Source organism: Bos mutus, chromosome 25 (assembly GCF_027580195.1).
Source record: "Bos mutus isolate GX-2022 chromosome 25, NWIPB_WYAK_1.1, whole genome shotgun sequence".
NCBI classification, from domain to species: domain Eukaryota; kingdom Metazoa; phylum Chordata; class Mammalia; order Artiodactyla; family Bovidae; genus Bos; species Bos mutus.
Window position 1 is genome coordinate 12089623 of NC_091641.1, and position 27727 is coordinate 12117349.

General features: G+C 49.0%; 1 protein-coding gene and 1 long non-coding RNA gene across 2 annotated transcripts in view; both read left to right on the top strand.

The window, feature by feature from the left end:
- AUTS2 (activator of transcription and developmental regulator AUTS2) overlaps nt 1–27727 on the top strand; it is a 1212191-nt gene that overhangs the window by 995081 nt on the left and 189383 nt on the right.
- The window catches only part of LOC138985629 (uncharacterized), a 30137-nt gene continuing 19800 nt past the window's right edge, over nt 17391–27727 (top strand). Inside the window, exon 1 of the long non-coding RNA XR_011462680.1 lies at nt 17391–17477. This is a non-coding gene — a long non-coding RNA (uncharacterized lncRNA). The remainder of the gene's footprint in view (nt 17478–27727) is intronic.

Here is a 27727-nt window from a genome sequence, read left to right on the forward strand (position 1 = left end):
AGAATCCCATGGACAGAGGAGCAGGTGGGCTACAGTCCATGGGGTCGCTAAGAGTTGGACATGACTAAGTGACTTTCACTTTCTTTCAGGGAGTCACCAGGAAATGCCTATCAGACTCATTGCCTGCAGCTCTCTAAACCTCATGGAGAGAAGCTACATTTTAAAAGGATCTCAAAAAGATATTCAGTCCTTTCCCTCTAGATTGGCACTTTCTGAACTGTTCCCTGGAATCCTCTTCCCATAAGATATTAGTAAGTGTTATTGTCGTTGTTCAGTCACTCAGTCGTGTCCAGCTTTTTGCAACCCCATGGACTGCAGCACACCAGGCTTCCGTGTCCTTCACTATCTTTTTGAGTTTGCTCAAACTCATGTCCATTGAGTGAGTGATGCCATCCAACCATCTCATCCTCTTTCTCCCATCTCTCCTTCTTCCCTCAATCTTTCCCAGCATCAGGGTCTTTTCTAGTGAGTCAGTTCTTTGCATCAGGTGGCCCAAAAACTGGAGCTTCAGCATCAGTCTTTCTAATGAATATTTAGGGTTGATTTCCTTTAGAATGGACTGGTTTGATCTCCTTGCTGTCCAAGGGACTCTCAAGAGTCTTCTCCAACACCACAGCTCAAACGCATCAATTCTTTAGTGCTCAACCTTCTTTATGGTCCAACTCTCATGTCCGTACATGACTACTGGAAAAACCATAGCTTGGACTATAGGGACCCTTATCAGCAAAGTGATGTCTCTGCTTTTTAATACGCTGTCTAGGCTTGTCATAGCTTTTCTTCCAAGGAACAAGCCTCTTTTAATTTCATGGCTGCAGCCACCATCCACAGTGATTTTGGAGCTCAAGAAAATAAAGTCTGTTACTGTTTCCATTTTATCCCCATCATTTGCCATGAAGTAATTAATGTGTTCCTGAAATAAAGGAGTTTGCTTAGAATTATTGGGTGAGATCACAGTGAGCAAATTTATTTGGACAGGTGAGGGTGCCTGTGGGAACAGTGGGCTGTGTTTTCCAAACAGGGTTGGCCATGGAACACCTACTACCATTTCATGGGTCCCATGGACTATAGTTTGGGAAATATTTCTCCAGATCCTCTGGAGAGCCACAGCATTCTCCTTCCCTGCATTCTCGTCCCAGAAACCCCGCAGGAGGACCCAGTGGTGTGTGACACTCATTGCTGGGACTTTTAAACGAATGAGTGGATAAATATTTAGTATGTTGTTTGCTGTTTTCGGGTTTCCCTGGTGGCTCAGATGGTAAAGAGCCCGCCTGCAAGGCGAGACACTCGGGTTCGATCCCTAGATCAGCAAGATCCCCTGGAGAAGAGAACCCATTCCAGTATTCTTACCTGGAGAATTCCATGGACAGAGGAGCCTGGTGGGCTACAGTCCATAGGGTCACAAAGAGTAGGACACAAGTGAGCTACTGGCTGCTAACACTTTTGCATGTTTTCTTCATGTAGATCTCGTCAGAGAAATAGCACTCTGGCTGTAGAGTCAGGAGGAGTTGAACTTCTTCTGAACAGTTTCTTTCTGTTTATCTGGTGGCCCTGTGAACTGTGGCTGAGCCGATTGCCCTCTTCACAGTTGCTGCCTCAAGCCTTGAGTCAGCTTTGTGGCCCACCTGTTGTAAATAAGTGACAGGCAAAACTCATTCTTACCTTTACTATGCATACTACCTTGCTGCTTTTTTCCTTCTCATCTACCAGTGATTTTTTAAATGGCTTTTTTTTTCCATTGTCTTTCAAAGCTACCTTAAATCCTGTTATGGTCCAAGGCAGGATAAGTGATACACTACACTTAGACCAGTCTGGCTGCCTAACTGATGAGTTGATACTGACTTGTCTGAGACTATCGGCACTTTGGGTTTATCAGTTGGGTTGATAGACAATTGATGTACAGCCTCAGCTGTGGTGAGAATTATTTAGTTTAAGAGTATACCTTTTCCCCCTCTGTGGCAAGCTCATAAAACACTCTTGTCCATATATGTTTTGCCCTCAGTGGACTTCTAGTAGGATATAAAAATAATTTACAGATGATATCCTAGAAATTTGAAGCTAATTAGAGCCTTAAATGGAGAAGGCAATGGCACCCCACTCCAGTGTTCTTGCCTGGAGAATCCCAGGGACTGGGGAGCCTGGTGGGCTGCTGTCTATGGGGTCGCACAGAGTCAGACACGACTGAAGCAACTTAGCAGCAGCAGAGCCTTAAAGCTCATCCTGTGTAGGGCTGATGGATAAATTTCAGTTGTCGTGCGGTCTCTCAACTATTAGGTAGCGGCTTGGAGTGTGTTGAGGACTCTGAACCAAGAAGGAATAAAGGGCTGGATTGATTAGTGATGTCTGCCAGGGGTGTGGCTCGAAGGGGAGGAAGTATGAGCTTCCTATGTCTCCCTCTTTTGACAGATGAAGACCCCTGAGATGGGGGTGACACTGGAGATTAAATGTCCTTACTCTGAGTGCAGACACATTTTACCTCATCTTGCTGAAGTAGTTCTTTTTCTTCCAACCGTAGTTAGTTAACCAGAGCACTGGTAAAAAGGTAGCTGCTTCTAGATTTCCCATTGAGTTAATTATAAAGTTAAAAAAAAAAAAGAACCCTTTTCTTCATTCCTTTTCCCTGTTTCTGAATTAAGAAATAAAACTGTTCCATAGTCAGACTTACCAAATTGTTCTTATCTACAGTGAACTGTGTTATTTTTATTCAATTTTTAAAAAATAAAGCCTGCTTTATTGAGATATACCCTCCAGGTAAGTTATTGGATTGGTTAAAAAGTTCACTCAGGTTTTTCTGTAAGATGTTGCAACCTAATGAACTTTTTGGACAGCCCAGTATTTTTCCCCAAGGTACTTATTTGGTCAAGGATGTTGTTAGCCAATGCCAGACCAACACATTTAAGACTCCTTTTTAAAAAAAGGAACATCTTAGAAAAATCAAATTTGGCAAGTTTGCTATCTTCGTATACAGTCCTGATAAAAGTCACACTGTGTGTGGGTGCTAAGTCACTTCAATTTTGTGACCCTCTTTGTGACCCCGTGGACTGTAGCCCAAGAGGCTCCTCTGTCCATGGGACTCTCCAGGCAAGAATACTGGAGTGGGTTGCCATGCCCTCCTCCAGGGGATCTTTCCAACCCAGGGATCAAACCCACGTCTTATGTCTCCTGCACTGGCAGGCAGGTTCTTTACCACTAGGGCCACCCGGGAAGCCCAGATGTCATGTTAGGAGATATTAATCTTTTCAAATAATAATCCAGATGCAATTGAGATGAACAGCTTGGCTCTTAAGGATTTTTTTTTTTCCTGAGACAATAGAATTTTTTTCCCTGGGTACTTTCCTAATGCAAATCAGTGTGGTTTTGTTTCTTCTTCTTTGCCTTAGTTCATTAGGAATCAAGTCAGCGGTCTCGCTTGCATATTTGCTGATGGAACATCCCATCACATCTTCATAAGCACTGGAGAGATGAGTTTCAGGTGTCCAGGGACAGGGCAGAATGTTGTTATTGTTCAGTCACTAAGTTGTGTCCAACTGGTTAGGACCCCATGAACTGTAGCCCACCAGGCTTCTCTGTCTGTGGGATTTTCCAGGCAAGAATACTAGAGTAGGTTGCCATTTCCTTCTCCAGGGGATCTTCCCAGACCAGGGATCGAACCTGTGTGTCCTGAATTGGCAGGCGAGTTCTTTCCCACTGAGCCACCAGGGAAGCCCATAGGGCAGAATAGGTGCAATTCCTACATCATTTTTTCAAGCTCTTCTTCCAGGGGTCTGTGGACTGCTTTCCCCTGACATGAGTCAAGCTCTTTAGTGTCATGGAACCCATCTTTTAGGACTCTCTCCGTCGGGCTAAATGATTGGATTCACATTTCCACTGGTGTAGTTGCCTTGCTTGTCAGTCGATTGAGGAGAGGTGTTCGGACCCATTTAGTTGAAAGATTGGCTAGGTTGGGAACTAGGGCAAAGCTGCCCTGAAGGCACCATTTCTTTCCTCATCAAATATGATTCATAATCAGCCTGGAAGAAGCAGGAAGATCATAGAGGATGACCAACTGCCGTGAAGCTGATTGTTCGCACAGTGGATGCCGAGATGCCTTCCACACCAGGATCAAGGATTTCAGTGACCTGGGCATTCACATGATAGGGCCTTTGAAAATAACCAGCAGTGGCTTGGTGGAACCATCTTCTCTAAAATGTATCAGGCCTCAAAGCACATTTCTGTCTTGTAGCCGCCAGCAGCCCAGTGCCAATTAGAGTCCACATACTTGACAGGTTCACTCTCGGAACCCAGAGAAGAGCGGAGCTTCGGGGCTGGAAGCCAGGCTGCTTTCCTACTGACCTTCGGCTGTGCAGATGTGCGCTGGGCAGCCGCTGGGCTGCCTGCTGAACGGGAGTGCGGTAGGTGTGCTGCCCAGCCCTATCGACAGTCCAGGAGGCTGCTTCCTGTCCGCCCTCCCCCTCACTGGGTACCACATGGCCTCTTAGTTCTTCAGGAAGGAGAGCAGGTCACAGAGGTGGGTGAAGTAGGTCAGAAAGAAGGCAATCTCTAGTGGGGTAGGGACTGCCTACATATTTGCCCGGAGGAATTGTCTCCTGTGGGAAAAGGGTTCCAAATTAAGCCTTAGGATATAAGCCCTACCCCCGAAGGTGCTTTGGTCCTCAGGGCTACAACTGCGGGTCTTCTCTTTATTGACCTTGCTCTCCAGCCAAACACGCCAGACTCCCTGTAGAATTGCTGGCGTGTGTGGGGAGAATCAGGTTACTTTTTAATTGAAAAATAAATTTCTTCTTGAGAAAATGGGAACACTAAGACCTTCCAGGCAAATGGGAGAGTTAATAGATGTTCCAGGGTCTAGGCCTAAGACAGGGAGCTTGATCTGTAATTAATCCATCACCATGGGGGTCTGTGGATAAGCTTCAAGGAGCCCAAGAATCAAAAGTGGATTTCAAGTTTTGTTTATCTGTGCACTTGTACATTTGCCTCAGAAGAAGGTCCATATCTTTTCATCAGATTTTTGAGTAGATCTGTAACAACAGCAACAGAAAAAGTCAAGAGGCACTACTTACTCTGACAAGGATCACATATGCCCAACCTGTTTCTTGAGAGGCACCCTGTTTGTCACCAGATCCATTCACCTTCCTGACTCCCTACCCACCCAGAGCCTTAACAGACAGAGGTGGACCCTGAGTGCCAAAGGAAAAGTTTCGGGAAACTTGCACTTGTGTAAAAGACACTTTCCAATCACTTATTCCGTTTTTCTTCAGGCAACTTTCCAATGTGGTGTAACTGGCTTTTTCTTCAAGCTTTTATATTTTATATTGTTCGTACCGTATGTGTCTATTTTAAAGTTTCTCCATTCTGATTTTTTATCACTTGGCCAAAGGTGGCACCAAAATTGAGCTTTGGCTTGTATATAGCAACGTTTGTTTTTGCCCAAAATAACGAAAATGAGGATTTTAGCACTTGTCCTGTCTAACCCCTTCCTTTCACAGTGGAAGCCCACAGATGTTAGGTTGCTTCCTCAAGGTCACACATCTCGTTGGTAGTACAGGTAACGAGTCACTTTATCCTTTGTCCTTACTGAAGAAAGGAAGTTATAGAATAGGGTTTTACAAATTTCAGAGTTTTCTTTATGGTTATCATTAAAAGAAGACACAGAGTGGCTGTGTGAAAGTCTTTCTTCTTGGCCCTTTTCAGATCTGTAACCAGCTGGCTCAATGGGAAAGAATCTACCTGCCAGTGCAGGAGCCTCAAGAGACACAGGTTTGATCCCTGGGTCAGAAAGATCCCCTGGAGTAGGAAATGGCAACCCACTCCAGTATTCTTGCCTGGAAGATTCCATGGACAGAGGAACTGGGCTGGCTACAGTCCATGGGTCGCAGAGTCAAACACAGCTGAGTGACTGAGCAGGCACACACACATCCTTTCCTGAATCCCCTTCTTCCCATTCTCCCTGCCCGCCCCCTTCTTCCTTAGCACACTGGCTTACAAGGTGCCCTTGGCAGGGCCCTGCAGAGAGCCCCTGGGCCCTCTAGGGGCTGGGCTCTCAAACGCCTGTGGCCACTCATGGAGAGTGCACACGTTTGTCCATGCGCTGTTGCTTTAAACAATCCATCTCCCCACCACACTGCCCAAAAGCATAGGAAGGTCAGGAGACAGGGAGAGGAAGACTAGCACGGAGTAGCCCTCCCACCCCCCATGGGGAAATTTGAGACTTGCTTCCAGGTCTAGAAGCACCTCTTCTCCTGGCAAAAAGCTGCAGTTGCTGTTCAGCGCTCAGTCGTGTCCAACTCTGCTGCCCCATGGACAGCAGCCCGCCAGGCTCCTCTGTCCGCGGAGATTCTCCAGGCAAGAATACTGGAGTGGGTTGCCATTTCCTTCTCCAGAGGCTCTTCCTGACTCAGGAATTGAATCTGCGTCTCTTGTGTCTCCTGCATTGGCAGGCGGGTTCTTTACCACTAGCTCGGGGTCTGTTAATGAATTCTTGTCTGTTTTCTTCTTCATCGTTCTTAGTGACTTTTAGAAACTGTGTCTGTTCTTTTTCTTTCTTTTTAAATGTTCCTATAATTATTTTTAACTTTTTATGTCATTGGAATATAGCCAATTAACAACATTGTGACAGCTTCAGGTGCACAGCAGAGGGACTCAGCCACACACACACACACGTACCCATTCTCCCCCAGACTCCCTTCCCATCCAGGCCGGAAACAGGCTCTTTTTTTTCTTTTTAATATTTATTTATTCGCTTTGTTGGGTCTTAGTTGTAGCAGGCAGGATCTTCGCTGTGGCACACGGGATTCTCTCTAGCTGGGGCTCCCAGGCTCAGCAGTTGTGGCACGAAGGCTTAGTTGCCCCTCAGCTTGTGTGATCTTAGTTCCCCAACCAGGGATCGATCCCATGTTCCCTGCATTGGAAGGCAGATTCTTAACCACTGCACCACCAGGAAGTCCCTATGACCGTACTTACCTGGCGCTTTCTGTAGGGCCAGAGATGTTCGGCAGAGAACCCCTGTCTTACACATAAGAACTCCTTTCACCTCTGTTCAGATTGTCGCGCCATTTTGCCGCCTTTAAAAAAACGTGCTGTATATATAACCTAGATTATGTCCCTATAAAGTCCATTCATAACTCCCTCACGAGCTTAGCAAAAGTGTGTCTAGACGATTTTTTTTGGCCCTCCCTCCCAAAACTCTTTGGGTTAAAAAATAGGGAAGGATTTGTTTGAAAACAGTGTTGCATTGTATCTTTCACCTTTTGTCCAAATAAGTTTTATTTAGAGAGAGTGGGGTAACTTATAAACCAGCTCACTCAGACCTGGCCCCTGCCCCTGGCTGGCCTTCCTACTGCCAGCAGCTTAGCCAGGTCTCCAGAAGCGTTTACAGAAAGCTTAGACGGAGGGAAGCACTTAATTATTATCCAAATTTTTCCCTTTAGTTAAGTCTTACGGTAAGATATCCCAGAGATTATATTTTTAGCAACCACTTTAAAGAGACTGGGGAGATTAATTTAAAATTGATAATCGCATGGCAGCACCACAGCTTAACAAGCTCAAGGTCTGCCTCATGGAGCTGGCTGCTCTCAGGGGACTCTGGTTCAATTCTCTTTGCTGCCAGTTGAAATCAGAAATCACAACCGCAGTGATTAGCAGTGAATTCCCTGTCTCCGTGCCCCAGGCAGAGGCGGGAGGGGGTGGGGGGCTTGTTTTCCTGGTGGCCAGTGGTTAACCCCTTCATGGGAAGGGAGGAGAGGCAAGAGGAAAGGATTCCTGGGTGTCAGGAAGAGTCAAACACACTAGTCAAACACAGCTAGTCATCTGTATCTCTGCAGAAGCTGCCCAGGTAATCCTGAGCATCGTGAGGTCTGGACGCCGTTGCTCTGCGGGGAGTGATGGTGACCAGCGGAAGAAAGAGCCTCTTGACTCAGCCAGAGGCGCCCGGTGGCCCCCATGAGCGCTGCCACCTGGAGCCGCCCAGCCCAGAAGGCTTGCAGAGGCCCCTGCTTCCATGGATGCCAAGCGCTGTGTCAAGCTGGAAGAGGGGTCTTTGTAGAAGGAAGCAGAAAAGCCTGCTCTCTGCCCCTCTTCCAGCTTTTTTGTTTTAAAAATGGCCTCTGGCTACCAAGTGGACGATTATGGATAGTCTCGTAGAGCCGCAGTAAGCAGTGTTAATGAGCTGCGGGATATCAGACACAAAAAGGAAAATATTTTCCCTGCGGGCCAAACAAAATTAATTTTAAAAATTAATGTAAACCACTAATGCTGCAGGAGCCTCCACTGAATTATGGGACTGTGACACGTACAATGCTGTATTTTTTTGCCATTGAATTTGTTATCTAAGAGGTGTGCATTGTTTGTTACGGTGTGAAAAGCTGTTTTCCCCCAGATAAGCTTGTTCATTAGTAAACTGGAGTCCTGCCACCACCCCAGTTCTTCGCACTGAAGTAATGCCTTGTAGCATAAATGCAGACAGCCGCTCTGCATTTAATATCAGAAATGTAAATCAAAAGCGTCCAGTCTGGTTGGAAATGGCTTCAGTCTTTCCCAGGATGAAATCTGTGGAAAAAAAAAAAATTCTCTCTGCTGCTTCTGACACCACTGCTTTGGCAGACAGGCCCTGAAAGAGGCTGATAATTATTAAACAAAGTATCTTGTTTCCCTACTGAGGTCTCTGGATCGCTCTGTCATTAGACTGGATTTATTTCTAGGGTTTCATTCATGCTGTGACAGCCTGGGATTGATAAGTTCTGTGTTTTAATTTCAGGCAGAAATGAAACTGGTCAAATGCAATTTGGGAGGGGAAGAGAGCCCTTGATAAGATGGCTATGCCTCTTAATGCCAAGACACAGAGCCAGAATAAGGAGGCATCTGGGTGGGGCCGGCCAGGGGGTGCAGGCTGAGCCTGCAGCCAAAGCTATCTGCACACCAGAGTCAGCCTCGGAGGAAGGACAGAGGCAGGAAATGTGCATTAGTGCAGGCCCAGAGCACCTCTCAAACGCCAGGTCCCACGTCCAGGTTCAGGAGCACCATGGCCAGGCGGGTGTAGTGGTGGTGACTGTGGGTTTTCCTGTCTCCTGGGCTCTGCTGTCATTTCACAGGGCAGAGGGCTGGCCCAGCCCAACCCAAGACATGTGTAGCTTCTCACTGCAAGTCCACACTGGGCTTCTCAGGGCACTGGATAAGCTCAGGGTCCATGTTTTTCTTCATAGGGAAGCCACAATCACTGACTCCTCTGATACTCTCTTTGGCTCCAATTTACTTACTGAGCAAACGCCCAGTTGAGCACTATTTCACATCTTAGGGCTGCACCAATCACCAGTGGAGAGTAGAAAGAAAACCTGATTACCAGTGAGCTCAGGGCAGGGTAATTAAGATGCTGCATGGAACAGCAGTGGAGAGCCCTGACAGGTCAACTCTTGGCGGTCCTGATGCTGCTGTGGAAACAGCTAGACTGACTGGAAGTTGGAAGGGTGTTGAGGTTGTCAGTGGGGTTCTGTGGATTTCTGTAGTATTTTACTGTGCTCAAAGCACTTCCCTGAAGAATTTAAGCTTTCAAACTGTGGTGCTGGACAAGACTTTTGAGAGTCGCTTGGACTGCAAGGTCAAACCAGTCCATCCTAAAGGAAACCAACCTTGAATATTCATTGGAGGGGCTGATGCTGAAGATGAAGCTCCAATACTTTAGCCACCTGATGTGAAGAACTGATTCAGTGGAAAAGACCCTGATGCTGGGAAAGATTAAAGGCAGGAGGAGAAGGGGACAACAGAGGATGAGGTGGTTGGATGGCATCACCGACTCGATGGACATGAGCTTGAGCAAATTCAATAAGAGTGATGGACAGAGAAGCCTGGCATGCTGCAGTTCACGGAGTCACAAAGAGTCGGCCCCAACTTAGTGACTGAACAACAACAAAGCACTCTTTCACGTGGGCAGGTGGTGCTGGGCACAGATTTGGGTGTTTTACTTCTGGATGCCTGGTACAGCACCCCGCAGTTCAGTGAGAGACTGATCTGAGCCTCTTGACCGGGGCAGCAGGCGCTAACCTTTATGGAACACCGCGTGCCAGGCATGTGGGCCAAGCGCTTCGTCTGGCTGTTTGCTCTTATTTCTCCGAAGGAGGTGTTTGGATGAGTCACATGAAATTGCCATTTTTTGTTCTGAAAAGAGAATGGCAAATTTTCGTGGCACATACTATCAGCAGTTTTATGAGGCACAATCTAATCATCTTCAGTTCAGTCGCTCAGTCGCGTCTGACTCTTTGCGACCCCATGGACTGCAGCACGCTACGCTTGGTATTCCCCAAACAGTCAAATACCAGCAGTGTCATACGTCTTTCTGTCTAATAATCTTCTGTATTTGTTTTTCAAATGGAGGAGTTCAGGCACTGAAACATACTCTAAGTCAGCAGGCACTGGATCTGGAATCTGAAGCAGGTAGTCCATCTCTCGACCCTCCTGCTGAACGGCAGCACCAGGCTGCCTCCTCCCTGGCTGGGAGACAAAGGCATGTTTCTGTAGCCTAGGTGTTCACATTGGTTCTTCCACACCCCAACCAACTCTGAGATCAAAGATGGCCGGTCAGATGAATCCCGTGTTTCCTGGAGTCTTGGGTTACACCCGTGATGCTCTGTTTAAAAAGTATGATACCTAGTGAGCACGCCAGAAATCCGGAAGATGGAAAATCTCTCTTTAGGATCTCTGCTCCTCTCTCCAGCGAAGAAAGAAATCGGTGTGGTGCCAGCAGAGGTGTTCTCAGCAGGACCTGGCCCATTAAATGAAAGACTTCCATGCTGAGCCAATCAAGAGAGACCTGGACAAAAATCAGACTCTTTCCTGCCCTGGAAGCCCATGCCTTGAATCTGTAATTCATCTGTTAAATCAAGTGTACAGCCGGTGGTTTAGCACAGAGGGGGACTGCAGGGAAGGGAAGAGAGCAGGGCAGGGGCTGCAGCACTTGAATTTCCAGCATCAGAGTCAAGTTAGGAAAAGGAAACAGGGGCTCTGATAGCTTCTTGGACCTTATGTTTCCAGCAAAGAGGAAACAGCAGGAAAGATTTTTGAAAACTGATGAGCTGGTGGAAGGCATTAGAACAATGGCGGAAGCGGCAGAGGCCCCAGGGGCTGAATCAAACAGTTCCACTATCACCTTTCAACAGACTGAACAAAGTTCAGGATTTTTTTTTTTTATGGGACTTGTAGCCATTTTTAAACTTTCATTTTTCATAATGTCACAGATAATCTTTTTATCTATTATCCACTGGCTCTTTTCTGAGACGCATTTGCATCAAATAGTCCTGCGCAGATCATGACTGTCTCTAGTGGGGAAACCGGCTTGAAATGAAAGGTTATTCACTCCCTCTGCTTTCGCTGGCTTTGTTCTTGATTCTCACACTTTTTTTTTTTTTTTTAAACATCTGAATTCGGGTATTTCTGGAGTTTTTCTTTAGAAACCCTTCCATTCTGAGATCTAAGCATATTCAGACTCCAGTCTCTATGTCAGGGGTTACAAAGCTGATGTTCACTGAAAGTGAAGCATCGACTTTGAAACGTTTGTCAGATACCCCATGTCCTCCAAAATCCCTTCAGAGCATTTCCTACCGAGGCGGCAACCATTAAAAGGCATAAAAAGGCGGGCACTCACCCAGTGGGGGGGCCTCTTTCTTGGGCGCCAGCCCCCCACTGGTGGTGGAGCTGTGGCCTTTGCAGCGTGCACTGCTGGACGTGAGCTGGGCCTTCCACTAGCACGGAGGGTGGGTCTGGGGGCTGGATAGCCTCCGCCCCTCCTCCCATGTGGGCACTAATGGCCCAGGCTTGCCCAGCAGGGAGAAGTGGGGCTGCGTGGATAGACCGTGGTGGGGAACCAAGGGGCTGCCTGGGCTCATGGGGAGAGGAGGCAGAAAGCAGCCCATTGTATGAAAACCCCATTGAAAAATAGTGACCTAAGTCAAGGGGATATCACCAGTGGTTTCTGTTCCGTTTCTGTTACTTAGCTCATCCCCCCAAGCTGCTGGGGGGCTGGGGGCGGGGAGGGGCAACCTGAGCTGTTCTCAGGCCTAGTGACAAAACCTGTCGTAAAAGCATCCTCTTCCTCTCCGGCTACCTCCTCCACCAATCGCGACACAGAGCCCAGAAACACTGCTTTCCCTCCTGGCAGGGACACGGAGCAGCAGGGCCCCCGCCACTGATGTGCTCAAACCGTGCACTGAGCTTGCTTCCAAACCGCTGTTCTCAGGTCAACAGTGACCTCACAGAACAGTGACCAGGAGCATGTTTTCCGTCTGTGTATCTGAAGAGTCCCCAAAACAAGGGAATAGCGGGCCCAAAGAAGTACTGACAGGCCCCTCTGGCCCAAGGGCAGTGCTTTGGGGTGCTGGCCACGCTGCCTCTCCCAAGGCCTGCAGGTGGCCATGAGGCTCTCATCTATCACAGGACAGGATGGCCAGGGAGGCCGAAGTGATGGCCGAGTTTGCTGGGCTGGTGGCTGAGTGAGCCTTAGAACGTAGATCTTTCTGGGTCTAAATTCCTTGATCCTACCCTCTCCCGCCTTCCTGAGGCATCTGAACTTCTTGGGGGCATGCCGATCCTGTATTTTAAGGACTTTTTAGATCGATGGTGGCTGCTGTGCAGACTTGCTCTGAAGAGCAAGGCAGCATTGTTGGAGTGAAAAGAGAAAGTAAAAGTGTTTGTCTCTCAGTCAGGTCCTACTCCTTGTGACCCCATGGACCGTAGCCCACCAGGCTTCTCTGTCCATGGAATTCTCCAGGCAAGAATACTGGAGCGGGTAGCCATTCCCTTCTCCAGGGGATATTCCCTTCCCAGGGATTGAACCCAGCTCTCCTGCACTGCAGGCCGATTCTTTATCATCTGAGTCACCAGGAAAGTAACTAACTTCTTTGTCCCTATGCTGGTCGTGCCAGACCTTTGAGCCAGTCATCATACTTTTATATTTTATGACTGAAAAGAAATTTCTGTGAAGTCATAAATATACTAGAAGGCCTTGTAACTAAACACAAGAAAGAGTTCTCTCCTTAGGTGTGGGAATCTCCCACAATGTGGCAGGAATGTAGAAATCACAAAACATAAACAGATTCCCCAGTTGTAACAAACACACATGTAGCAGAGGCTGTAAAACTCTGCTGTTAAGCAAAAGGTAGTTTGTAAAATGTAGCTTTCCTCCTTGACTGTAGCTTTTCTGCAAGAACTCTTTAGTTTCATTGTATAGAAATTTATCACACTTTGAATAAGTAGAGTGCCTGCTAAATTGTTTCTCTGTAACTTAGACCAGAGTTAAAGGGAACTGTAGTTAATGCTTCAGCATCCAGATTTACAAACGTACCTGGATAGGCAACATGGGGTCAGCGGCAAGCCAACACTGAACTAAGACTTGGGAGCTATGAGTTCTAGTCCTGTACGTGCTAAATCGCTTCAGTACCGTCTGACTCTTTGCCACCCAATGGACGATAGCCTGCCAGGCTTCTCTGTCCATAGGATTATCCCAGCAAGAATACTGGAGCGGGTTGCCATGCCCTCCTCCAGGGGATCTTCCTACCCCCAGCTCGAACTTGCATTTCTTATGTCTCCTGCATTGGCAGGAGGGTTCTTTACCACTAGCGCCACCTGAGACGCCCTCTAGGCCTGGCCTGCCCCCAGCTATGACTTGAACAGGTGTCTCTGCTTCTGTAAACCTCAGAAAACAAGAGTGAGACAACCTGCCCTTCCCACACCCTCCCCCCTTGGTGGATTGGTAGGAGTTCCAAGGCAAATTAGAAAGATTGGGTGCAGCTGAGTATAGCCTGGTGCCAGGGCTTACCAGGTATGTATGAGAGACCTAATTTACTTGTGTCCACCTAGGAGTTTTTTTTTTTTTTTAAAGAAATAAATGTTTTATTTATGGGTTTTTTGGTTTTGGGTTTTTTTTTTTTTTGCTGATCTGCGTGGCATGCGGGATCTTCCCCAGCCAGGGTTAGAACCCATACCCCCTGCAGTGGAAATGGAGTCTTAACTACTGGACTGCCAGGGAAGTCCCCCACTTACCTTTGGACTCTCAGGATATGCTGTTACCCATTACTGGGGGTAGAATAGAGTTGAGATCCACACCAGCTCACCTTTGAAAGGAAGCCTTTGTTCCTGGCAATATGATTACACACCTTCAGGTGCTCCGGGCCTCATTCACACTCCCCTGCCTGCCGCATGCTTCCCAGTCCACACACTTCTCTCACACGGACCTGGCCGTGAGCAGGTAATCCCCCACCCCTCAGCTTGGCTGCTGCTGCCGTTGCCATGTCTCTCAGAAACTGTGCAGCTACCAAGCACGAAGAAACAAACCTGTAGGTCTCCTGGGAGTTCACGCATCACCTTATGGCTGAGTCCTCAACAGAAATTGCAGTCTGTAAAAATATTAACAATTAAAAATTATGTGTTTCAAATGTAATATATGCGCACTGATAACAGAAAATCCAACACACAGTAAGACAAAATACTCACATGTGCCATGTGAGATGCTTTTCTCACATTTGTATTGCTTGTTCAGTATGAAACTCCAAGGAAAGGGCAGACCCTTCCTGCTTCCCTTAACATTTTGGCACGGGCTGTAGCGTTAGGTTTAGGGGCTTGGGTTCTGGAGCCAAACCGCCTAGGTTTGAATCCAGTTCTGCCCCTTGCAAGCTCTGTGACCTTGGACAGGGGTTTTGACATGTTTATAATTCCATTTTCTCAACTATAAATTGGGCTTCCCTGGTGGTTCAGACGGTAAAGAATCTGCCTGCAATGCAGGATACCCAGGTTCGATCCCTGAGTCAGGAAGATCCCCTGGAGAAGGGAATGACTACCCACTCCAGCAACGTCTCAGAACATGGCAGCCCAGGCCGCCCTCAATGCTGTGACCTCCCCTGTCAAAATGAAAGGAGGATGGGGTGAGACTGGTGATCCTTAGAGTTAGAAACAAAAAAGCGCCCCAGGCCGCAGCTCTGCTCCTCTCCTTCCAGAATCCTCCCTCGAGGGGCTGTGACTGTGGCCTAGTGGAGGGCAGGCACTTCTTCATGCTCAGTGCTGGCCACGCCACCTTGACCATAGCCTCCGCTCTGTCCTTGCTCACATGACCACAGGAAGCAGCTCTTTCTGGCAGCAGTTCTCAAACTTGAGTGTGCACCAGAATCACCGGGAGGGCCTGTAGAAACACAGACTGCTGGTGGTCCCACCCCTGGGGTTTCTGACTCAGTAGATCTGGGGTTCAGCCCAAGAATTCACAGATCTGAGAGGTCCCTGGACGATACTCCAGGGACCACGCTTTGAGAACCTGTCCTTTGACAGCCCTGGTTCGCAGCCCTTGCTCCCTGCTTGGGAACATGACAGGATGGCTCAGATGCTGAGCGCTGCAAATTCAAGTTCCAAACACAAGGCGCCCAGGCAGGAATGCTTCTTGACCGTGCATTAGGGCCACAGAGAGGTACAGTAGCTTTCCAGTCCTGGGCCAGGAAAGCTCTCTCCAGCTGCCGCTTCTATGGATGGAGGTTGCAAAGGTTGGACTAGAAACAGTGAGCAGAATGGGTGAAGGAGTGGGTGAGTGCACCGACTTTGGTGAGGGATAAACATAGTTCAGTTGGTAAAGAATCTGCCTGCAGTGCAGGAGACCCGGGTTCAATTCCTGGGTTGAGAAGATACCCTGGAGAAGGAAATGGTAACCCACTCCAGTATTCTTGCCTGGAGCACCCCATGGACGGAGGGGTTACGCCTGTAATGCCTTACGTGGAAAGACTGTAAGGCTTCAGTCCATGGAGCTGCAAGAGTCAGACATGACTTAGCAACTAAACCACCACCGCCAAACACGTCTAGAAGGGCTTCCCTGATGGCTCAGTGGTAAAGAATCCGCCTGCAGTGCAGGAGATGCAATAGACGTGAGTTCTGTCCTTGGGCCAGGAAGATCCCCTGGAGGAGGAAATAGCAGCCCAACTCCAGTATTCTTGCCTAGAAAATTCCATGGCAGAGGGGGCTGGCGGGCTACAGTCCATAGGGTCACAAAGAGTCGGACACCACTGAGCACGCACAGGCAGGCAAGCGTGTCCAGAACCAGCCAACTGAGGCAGAGAGTAAGAATGATTGCTAGTGGCTCTGTGGGCAGAGTTGCGAAGCTGACATTGAAGCCACGCCTTTTAGGGGTCAGTGCTATTTGTAGGAGTGTCTTTGGCCACCTGTTTTTGACTATTCCCTCAGGGAATTCTGTCTCTTCAGCACATCCTCTTGGTTAAGGAGCATTGAAGTGTTGTGGTGGAAACTCGGAATTGGAAGCTTGGGTTTGCGTGCCTGCTCTGACACTAGCTCAGGAGCAAGGAGGTTTCAGAACCATTCCAAGCCTCAGTTTCTTAATACGTAAGACGGAGATAATATTCTTTGATCTGCCAGTCTGACCTAACTGCATCATTCAGTGTTGTGCTGTGACTTCCTGGAAGCGTCCCTGAGGTTAGGGCTGTGCAAGGAAGGCGACCACGAGGGTAGCTCCTGTGTTCTTTGAAAATCCTAGACGGGAGGAGCCCTGAGGCCCGGCCGTCTTCTCCACCCACTCACCTTCAGGAGCCACTCCAGCCTTTAATTTTTGGTGTCCTCCTGTGAACCGTGAAGTCTATTGGACTCAATTCAGAACCCGAATTTTCTGGCTGTAAATTGTGTGCGCCCATTGTCAACTGAAGACTCAGGTAGAGGCTGTAACGTCTAAACACTCAAACGGCAAGGAACGTTTCTTCCAAACCGCCGGGCTGGGTGGGTGGGGCAGCCTTGTGGTTCCAGGCAACGACCGCCAATTTTTCACGCCGCCCCCCGAGCCTCACAGTGCTTCAGGGAGGCCCTGCCCACCCCCTCGCCCCCATCCTCGGCCCTGCTCTGTTCTTGCCTCCCTGCCGGGTCGGGATGCGGAGCCGGCAGAAAGTGCACGCGCTCTGCCTGGAGGCGGTCAGGCCGCGCCGGCGCGCCGGGCTCGCTGCAGCCAATCGGCGCGCGCACCGCGGGTGACCTCCCGGGCCCGGCATAAATCGTCAGGTTGCCCCGCCGCGGGTCTCAGTCTTCCGGGCTAATTAGCAGAGCCGGTCATGAGTGGCGCGGACGGCCTTCCGCGGGCCGGGGAGCGGCGCGGGCGGGCGGCGCGCTTCTCGGGGGCCGAGACCTCCCTGCACCGCGGGTAGACGGCTGGCGCGGCCGCTGCCCGGAGCCGCTGTCGGGCCCGCTTCCCCCGACCTCGGCCGCTCGGTGCCGGCACCCGGAGAGGAGGGTTAGGCTGGCCCGGGCGAGGACGCCGCGCGGCCGCCACCATCTCCCCTCGGACCCTCGGCTCGGCTCTCCCGCGGCCGAGGCGCAGCACATCCCGCCTGCCTGCGGACCTCAGAGGCGCCTTTCCCAGAGACTCTGAACTTCTGGAAATCCCGAGACCGCGTCGTGGGTTTTGTTTTTGTCTTCAACTTGGCTTTGGGATTCTCTGGCCACCTGGATACTCCGTTCCTCTGTGGGTAAGTCTCCCATGATCGCAGCGCCAGGAACCAAACCCGGGGAGCGTCCGCCTTTAAAATCCCCAGCCCAGAGGTGCTCGGGGCTGGACACAGCACCCGACACCTGACCACGTAAGGGCTCTCTGATCCCACCTTTCCTTTGACGGGGAGAAATATCATTTCATGGCAGAATTTTCTTTAAGCACATTGTCTGTTAAGATTGGCAATTACTAACCAGGAAAATGAGTAGCAATTAGGAGTTCAGTAATAAATGGAAGTCTTTTGTCCTAATTGAGTGGAATTACTGACGGGGTAATGGCAACACTGAATTCTTCAGTTTAATTAAGAGTTTATATAATTATAGTGCACTTTTTATTTCTTGGGGGAGCCATGGGGTAGGAATTAAATAAGCAGTGCGATGGGTAAGAAACCCATTTAATGGATAAGTAACCGGTGCGTTGAATTAAATGTGGGTGCCTTGCTCAAGCGATGGAAATTTAGATGAAGTCCTAATAGAAGGATGTGGCAGCTTGGGCTAAGCAGGACTTCCTTTAGGCTGCTAATTCCTGTCTGATACAAACCTTTGTAAAAATTATAGCTCATCTCTGACACAGGCACCTTAACATGCAGCTGTTCCGAAGACAGCAGAGCTCGGTGCTCACTACAGTGGGATTAGCTCTCATCCCTGCTTTGTGAAACAGTGTTTTCCATGTTCCCGGAGAACGAAATGAGAGGGTCATTTGAGAGTGCTTTGCTGTCTGGGTTTTCTGTACCAAAAAAAATCTCCTGATTGCGCTGTTCAACTGTAATTGTTGATAGCTGAGGGGGCTGGCAAGCCCCACTGAAGTCACATGGCCTCCAAGCGGAGCGAGCGTGTAGGGTGGAATTTGTTTGAGGACTAATCTGTAATTATAAAGATGCGATTTTCCTCTTTGGTGGTGTATTGTTTCCTTTACTATGATGCTGTCAAGAAATTGTTCGCCTCGTGGGAAGCAGAGAAATCCCTTCTCAGGATAATTTTCTTGTTTTTTGTTTTTTTTTTTGTGGAGGTTTCTGGGAATCCTTTTTAACCCTGCATTGGGATGCATGTGTTCATTCCTGTCAGAAGCTCCAGCAGGTTTGGAAATCACTGGGTTTCCAGTATACAGGAAATAATCAGCGGGTCGATTAATACTTATCTGTCCCTCGGCTGCTGCTGCTTGCTTACATGAAGTCTAGAGTTTTCAACAGGATGAGCAAGGACTGCTTTCTCCAGAGAGCTCCCAGGCCACAGAGTGGTCTTGGGGGACGCCGTGAAACTTGTACTTCACCCCAGAAGACGCAGCAGATGGCAGGGACAGAGCCGCACATCTCTTCTGCTCTGGGTTTTAAAGTTTGCTAGGCCTTTGGGAACCTCTCCGTCGTTCCCTCTGTTAACAAGAGAAAGCAGTGGTGGAAGGCTGTTCATGGTGTCTCCCAGCCTCAGGTGCACCAGAGGAGCCTGGGGACAGAGCTGGGAAGTGGCTTGGGGCTGTGCCGATGCTACTGCCCACAGTTTGAAGGACTTTTCCTACCCTGGTTTTTCCTCTGTCTCTCAGCCCTGTTTTGTCATGACTGCCGTGAAAGTCAAACAACACGGTTAAAACAGCTACACCTGCCCCCGAGAATGAACCGTGGCTTCGTGGAGCAGGCTTATTTTGTTGGTTTGATTGGTTTGCTGCTGCTTCTCTTTTATGTTCTCCCCCTCAAGCCACAGCAGAGTCCTTCCCAGACAGATTCTTGAACATACGACACAGGTGGGGATTTGAGACTTGCAGCATTCGAGCGCGACACACTGCCACGTTTCCTAACTTTTCATAAGCGGTCATTATTAAAGAGCACAGCTTCCTATTGGCTGTCCTTTTCCTCAGCTCTCACAGTTCCTTCACATACCTGCCTGTTAACTGTTTAAAAAGCAGTTCTGTGATACAAGAGTCAAGGATGGCTATTCTTTCTTTCCAAACTTCTGCCCTGGTTTACCCAGTCCCCTGATTCTTGTCCTGGATAGTGGGTGTTTGGTGTGATGGCATGGAAGTTTCCCTCCATGATAACATCTTGAAGGTTTGGTTTCAACTTACCTCTCTTCTTTTTATAATCTGCCACCCCTCCATTCGTCTAAAATCAGCCTGAACTAGTAGAAAAATCGAGAAATAGATTATGGGGCTCCCAGCAAGTTCAGAGTAGATTCCAAACCCTTAGTGAAAGGCTCCGACATAGAAACAAGACACCAGTGGCCTCTCGGCTCTCGGAACACACTGTTAGTCTGAGGGCAGAAGACACTGGAAAAGATTTGGCGGTCACAACCCCTGCTTGTGTATTTTTTTGTCTTCTTTCCCACTCAGTCTCAGGCTCCCTGGACAGGCTGTGTTGTGGGTTTCCGTCACCACTTGTCTGCTGGTTGCACAACACACATGACTGACTTTTGCCCAAGTGATGCCCCGCAGCCATGCTGTAACAATAGAGCATAGAAGAAAGTATTCCTCGTGTTGGTCTGGGCCCCAGTCCAAAGGGATGAACTACTGGAAGTACCTGAAAGGTGTTGTTGAAACACACTCACCCATAACCCGGTTCCTTGGCCTGAATCTCAAGGGCAGGGTAATGTCAGCGCCTTCTTGTTGCCTCTAAAGTGAGATGACCTTTTCCATGTAGTGCCCAAGCTGCTGGCTCGTAGACTCTTCCCATCGTGGCGTCAGAAGGCTGCTCCAGATCGCAGGGACCCTGGCCTGGGCTTCTCCTGGAAGTTTGTCGGAAATGCTGAGCCCCACACCTGTGCCCTGATTTTTCAAATCAGAATCTCCTTTTCTAACAAGAGCCCCCCGGTGATATGGTATGTGTTTTGACAGATTGCCACCTCCCTTGATGCAGACGGATAGCGTTTAGCAAGCTCGTTATTTCCGCGGGAGGATCAGTATGTGTGGGAGGGAAGCGGGTAGGTGGAAGGAGAGGTCAAGCTGGGGTCTGCGCCTGGAGACAGGCTTCCCTGACCACGTGGGTGGCTCCAGAGCAGCATCGGCCTTCTCTGCCCCTTGCTGGGCAGTCCTACTGCCAGCCCTCCTGGCAGCTGGCTAGCCATTCCTTCACTGGATGGTGCCCAGCAGGCACACGGGAGTGGGGAGAGGCACCGCTCTAGGCTGGGGTTCTCGAAATGTGCCTCCAGACCAGCGAGACCTTCCACACGGGGACTGGTCAGAGACGCAGAGTCCTGAGGCTCGCCCTAGACCTGCGGAGGCAGACGCTGTAGGGGTGGCGCCCAGCTTGCCTGTGTTAAACCAGTTCTCCACACACAGCTGCATGCTCAAGTTTGAGAACCATCCCCTCCAAGGCAGCCTTTTTTTTTTTTTTTAATAACAATTCTAAGGAGAGAAGGTTCACATTCTATCTCTGTAATAAAACTTCTCAATTTCCAAGTGTTCAAGTCGGTCATTTGTGACTTGTGTATTCACAAGGTTTTGTGCAACTGTCACTAAAAATTCCAGAACCAGTTTCACATCCAGTTTCATCACACCAGAAAGAAACCCCCTTACCCATTAGCAGTCGCTCTCCACACCCCTCTCCCAGGGCTGATGGCCACTCGTCTGCATTCTGTCTCTATGGAGATGCCTGTTCTGGACATTTCATAGAAATGGAACCATACGGTGTCACCTCTTGTGTCTGTCTTATTTCACTTGGCATAATGTTTTTGAGATCGATTCATGTTGTAGCATGTGTCAGGACTTCATCTCCTTAAGTAGATAAATAGGGTTGCATTGTATGGATATACCACATTTTATTTACAGGTTGACGAACATTTGCGTTGTGTCCGTTTTTTGGCTCTTAAGAATAATGCTATGGTGAACATTCTTGTACAAGCTCTTGTATGGACCTACTTTTGCAGTTCTCTTTAGGGAAATAACCAGGAGTAGAATTGCTGGGTTTTCAGTGTAAATCTGTGTTCAGCTTTTTGAGGAACTTCCCGGCTGTTTTCCAAAGCAGCTCCACCATTTTGCATTACCACCATCAGAGTCCCAGTTTCTCCATAACCTCTCCAACACTTGTTATTGTCTGTCTTTTTATTCCAGCTTTTCTAATGATCATGAAGTGGTGTCTCCGCATGGCTTTGATTTACATTTCCCAGTGACTAATGATGTTGAGTATCTTTCCTTGTGTTCCTTGGCCGTCTTCGTATGTGTTTTAAGGAAACCTCTATCGAGATCCTTTGTAGGAGCAACTTGTACTCCTTGAGGGGCCCCTCAGGATGTCTGCTATGCATCTTGACCTCAGCAGTTGCTTTAGGATTTATAAAAGAAAGCCATGGCTGTGGCTTTAACCATGGGAAAGTCCCATCAGATGTGGGACCGTGAAAGCAGAGGACAGGAGGGCCCACTGTCAAGGGCCCACCTGAAGGGACTCACATTCTTTGACAGCTCGTGTTCCAGAAAGCTGTTCTGTGGGTTGCTGGGACAGTGTGTGAGTCAGGGTTGTGGAAAAGCATTGTGGAGCTCAGCAGCTGCTGGGAAGGTGGGAAGTGTTGAGGGGACAAGGAAGGTGGAGAGGAGAGAGGAAGTCCTCAGGGGACATTCCCCCACACTCTTGTTTTATGGGTTACCCATCCCTGTAAGAAGGGATCTCAGAGGCCTGGGATGTCTTTCAAGAGTGTGCCCCCTCCCAGCCCCAGAAAGGCAAAGTGATCCTTCCGTTTCCTCGTCTGCAAAAATAGCACCTGCCTCAGCTCTCTGTTCGTGGTTGTCAAGGCGGTTGTGAAACTCCCTGAGTACTTGGAGAGCAATTCAGTCTAGGTCACAGGTGAGCAGAAAGTTTGCAGGTGTCCCTAAATAGCCTCTCATTCCCCATTAGCAGATCCTGTGGCTCCCAACCTCCCAGGGCAGGGACCTCTCTTAGGGCACCTGAGACGACAGGGCGAGTCCTCGGGGTTTCCAGGCAGCTTCTCTCTGCCTTTGCAACGTAGCTTGAATATGGCAGCAAGAGAATTTCAGAGCAGAGGTGTTGAAAGGAAAACCCTGGTCTGGTCCTGCTCTCACCCAGCAAGGGCCTCTGCACCTATGGTGACAAGCCCAGCGACCTTACCCTTGTGCCAGGCCATCCAACTTGCCAGGTGCCCGCTCAAACTTGCAGGGCAGGAAACCCAAGCTCCAAGTCCCGACTTGGTTAGCATCACAGATCAGATGATGGCACAACCAGAATGTGAGCCCTGGTCTGTCGACACCAGGCCCCGTGTTATTATCTGAGAGCTCTACTTTACAGGTTGCTAAGGATGAACGATGGGATGTTTTGGGTTTTGTTCTGTAAGTAGACCCTCTCCCAGGAGGGTCAGGGCCTCACGACACCACGTGTTAGTGTTTGGTGTTGGCACCGTGTATGTCCCTTTGTAGTAATATATTCCGAAAGCTCTGGGGTCACCCTCGGTCTCGTGGAGGAAAGTTTCAGAAGAGAGCAGAGAGGTTGGAGCGTTAGGCTATATCCTGAGTGCACTTCAATTCTCGCTTTCTCCCAGGAGCCCTTCAGGTGGCCGGGTGGTGATTAGAGGATGAGAGTCACTGTTGCTTGGACACAGTCAGCAACAGAACCCTGGCGCTGGGAGTTGAGTGGGTCGGAATGTTTGTGTTCTGTGGCTAGCCCGCACGCAGCAGCCCAACTTCCGCTGTTGTCCCCAGCTGAGCACTCTCAGATGTGCCTTATTTTGTGTGGTGATTTTTGTTGTTGTTCAGTCATTTGGTCGTGTCTGACTCTCGGTGACCTTACGGGCTATAGCCTGCAAGGCTCCTTCCTCCATGCGTGAGAGTTCCCAGGCAAGAATACTGGAGTGGGTTGCTGTTTCCTCCTCCAAGAGGTCTTCCTCATCCAGGGATAGAAGCTGCTTCTCCTGCAGGTGGATTCTTCACCACTGAGCCACCAGGGAAGCCCCTATTTATTTTTGGCTGTGCTGGGTCTTTGTTGCTTTGCATGGGCTTTTCTCCAGTGGCACAAGTCGGGGCTACTCTAGTTTCGGTATACAGGCTTCTCATTGCGCTGACTTACCCTGTTGCAGAGCACGGGCTCTAAGGTGTGGAAGCTTCAGTAGTTGAGGCACAGCGGCTTAGTTTCCTGGAGTCACATGGAATCTTCCCAGACCAGGGATCGAACCCATGGCCTCTGCATTGGCAGGCAGATTCTTAAGCACTGAACTACCAGGGAAGTCCAGATATGCCTTGTTTTAGATAAGGGTGTGTCTGAAAAAGTGGGATGTCATGCAGGTGTGAGTCGTTTGCACCCTAGTGTTAATTCACAAGGGGTGCATGCTCAGAAACAGTGAACCCTCTGATAAAGTGAAGAAGTGTGTTATGAAGCTGATTTTTCCACCTCTAGGCATTCATCTGTCCCTCAGGAGTTTTACACACTTATTTATTTAAAGTGGGTTATATCTGTATAGAGGGCTTCCCTCATAGCCCAGTTGGTCAAGAATCCGCCTGCAATGCAGGAGACCCTGGTTCAATTCCTGGGTCAGGAAGATCCACTGGAGAAGAGACAGGCTACCCACTCCAGTATTCTTAGGCTTCCCTTGTGGCCCAGCTGGTGAAGAATCCACCCACAATGCTGGAGACCTGGGTTTGATCTCTGGGTTGGGAAGATCCCCTGGAGAAGGGAAAGGCTACTCACTCCAGTGTTCTGGCCTGGAGGATTCCATGGACTGTATAGACTCTTCCTACACACTTCTCTTTTTTGTTTCTTTTGCTTTTAAAGAACAGAACGTGTAAAAGCTCATTGGAATCATAGACACACATTAGAAGTGCGGGCAAAAGTGGCGTTTTACCCCTTTTTCCCATTTTTTTTCCTTTTTTCCTGATGCAAAGTGGGCAGGAGAGGTCAGATCTGCAAACTTGCTGGTGTATATAAAACCGTGAGAGTTTTACAGGGACAGTGTCTTCCCCATGCTCTTCCCAGTGCCAGTGTGCCAGACAGACCTCCAGTCACCTTCGGTCGGTGCAGCTGATGGATTACGCTGTGGACAGAGCTGAACCTTTGAAGAGGCTGATCGGCCAATCCACACACCAGGGGAAGGGCTTCAGTCTAGACACTAGTCCGACTTGCTCGCGCAGAGTCTGTAGGGTTGGGTGCTTGGCCTCTGAGATGTGCCTTCCTGCGGCCTCCTCCCTGGACTTAGAAATGCCCCATCATTGATTTGGGGGCAGGTGCCTCAGAAGGCGAAACCACTGTCATCATGAAAAAGCATTCGGCAGTCCCCATCAGAGCCTTCCAGATAACACACAGACCAGGCCCCGGTCCCATAGGAGGAATCTGCCAGTGTTAGCTCTTCTGCCAATGAAAGAAAAAGAGAGCGAGAGAGAGAACAGTTTACTGTTAGGGAGATGATTTTGCCAATAGTTAAATGGCTGCTTTCTTCTCTTAATGAAGAAATACGGACTCAATGATCCTCAGCCCTCCCCCGGGGCCTCTGAAGCGGAGATCATAATATCCAATATTTATCGAGGACTAGGAGCAGGTGCTTCAGCACTCGAGTACAGTCTCCCACAAAAACCCTGCGGGTCAGGCCCGTACGATGCCACCGAAGCCTGGCAGGGTTACTGGGTCCAGGTTTGGACCTGGGCCTCCTGGCACAGTGGTTTCAAGTGTGCCGCCACGCGGTAGCAGCTTCCGTGAGAGGTGAAGGTGTGTGTCCTAGAATTCACCAGAGCCGCTGTTGTTGCTGTGTAGTTGCTCAGCCACATCTGACACTTCTGTGACCCCATGACTATAGCCCGCCAGGCTCCTTGGTCCATGGGATTTCCCAGGCAAGGATACTGGAGTGGATAGCCTTTCCTTCTCCGGGGATCTTGCTGAGGCAGGAATCGAACCTGCATCTCTTGGCATTGGCAGGCAGATTCTTTACCACCGAGCCACCAGGGGAGCTCTAACTGAAGCCCTTACCAACCACTAAAGTGAAAGTGAAGTCGCTCAGTCTTTGCGACCCCATGGACTGTAGCCTACCAGGCTCCTCCCTCCATGGAATTCTCCTGGCAAGAGTACTGGAGTGGGTTGCCATTTCCTCCTCCAGGGCATCTTCCCAACCCAGGGATTGAACCCAGGTCCCCCATATTGGAGGCAGACGCTTTAACCTCTGAGCCACCAGGGAAGCCCAGCCACTAAGTATGTCATTATTCGTTGAACCTCTTGGGGCAGTTTTGTTCCTTTGCATGGTCATTTTGGATGACGTGTGCCCCCATGGAATGACATTTACCCTTACCCTCTTAGACTTGTACAGAATAAAATATATTATGAATGTCACTTAGTCTGGTTTCATACTCTGCCCCAGGCTGGTAATGAGCTGGGGTGGTACTGGAGCGATGGCTGGCACCACCATGTGTGGACTGGTGACCGAGGTGCTGGTGGCCCTTCTGCTTTGTGTACCTGTAAGCTTTTTTTGGGGGGGGGGCAATATTTGAGGGCAGTTCTATGAAGCAGGCAAATGGTCCAGGTAATGTCTTATAAGGGCTCTTCCTCCTTCATTTTCAAACAATGTGAAGAATTCAGCAGAACGTTTTCCATTTTTCACCAAGGCTCAGCTTACAGACAGTGACGTATCCACCTTGAAACACCATAAAGCAGCATTTGCCCTTGCACCATCTTACTGCCCAGCCCATCCCTCGGACGTACGTTGCCTGTTCATGGTTTCTGACATTGGCCAACCACCTATTGCTAAATGAGATGAATTGAAATAATGACCTGAGAACTGGGATAGTGTGGAATTGACGTTCACAGGCCAAGTGAGCCAGCAGGTACCAGAATAGACATCTTATACAGGACAGACTTCTGATAGCACGACCCTGGAAATCCCTCCGCTTTCAAATGCTTCTGGCCCTGGGCGCTGGGAGGAGCAGATGGTTCTTGGCATGTGTGGAGGTTTGTTTTTTTTTCTTCTGTCCTTCCTTCCTTCTTTCATTTTTCTTTTCTTTCCTAAAGAAACTCTGAAATATACTTCGCATACCGTATCTGGAGCATTTCTACTAGATAGTAGAAAATTAGAGTTTGTCTGAGGTCAGCTTTCTCATAAAAGCTTCTCGGGCACTAGATAAGATTATCAGTTGAGGTGATTATACCACCTCAAGGTCTTCAAAAGTGAGTCTCATCTAGATCTGAGAGCTATTAAGATAGTATTCTACTTGAAGTCTATGGGATGAACTGGATTTAGGAGAGTTCCTGCCACTCTAGTCATCTCTGATTCTTGCAAGAAAGATTACTTGTAGCCTGTGAGTACTCAGGCTTGTGACATACGTGGTTCTTAGTTTTGAAGCTTCATTCGTGTGTTCAGTCAGCAAACACTTACTGAGCACTTTCCGCCTGCAGGCCAAATGTTAGGAGCTGGTGAAGGAAAACGATACTGCCTCAGCCCTCACGAATCTTCTGTTCGTGATGCAACATACAAAAGCTTTTCAAAATCTTCAGTTACGGGACTTCCCTGGTGGTAGGGACTTGGGTTTAATCCCTGGTCAGAGAAATAAGATCCCACATGCCAGAGAGCAGCTAAGCCCATACACCGCAACCAGAGCAGCCTGTGCTCCACAGTAAAGACCCAGCACAGGCAAAAAAAAAATTTTTTTTAATCTTCAGTTATTTTCATAGTCTTTGTTGGGCAGCCTGACACTGAGGTATCTTTGTGCACATATATTTGTCATTCTTGGTGAGGTCCAGGGCCCATCTATAGTTGATCTACTGTTTTTTTTTTTGGCTGCACCTCATGGCTTTGTTGTTGTTCAGTTGCCCAGTCATGTTCAGCTCTTTGCAACCTCATGAACTGCGGCACACCAGGCTTCCCTGTCCTTCACCATCTCCCAGAGTTTGCTCAAACTCATGTCCATTGAGTCAGTGATGCCATTCAGCCATATCATCCTCTGTCATTGTCCCCCTGCCCTCAGTCCTCTGTCAACCCTTGTCGTCCTCCTCTCAATCTTTCCCAGCATCAGGGGCTTTTCCAACTAGCAGGAATCTTAATCCCCAACCAGGGATTGAACCTGGGACCACGGCGGTGAAAGCGCTGAGTCCTAACCACTGGACACCACGGAAGTCCCTGGCCTACTCCTTAAAACAAGGAAGTACTGCCCTCAGCAGTGCTCTGTTGAGAGACAGGGAAGCGGGCTACTGGGATTAAGAGTCCCTTAGGATCTGCATGGCATTTGCCACATGTCAGAAGACCATGGAGTGTAGTCACTGAGTCTTCAATGATGATGGGAGTGCCATCTTTTAAAAATATGTCTATCTCTCCACGGGAGTATGATCAGTTG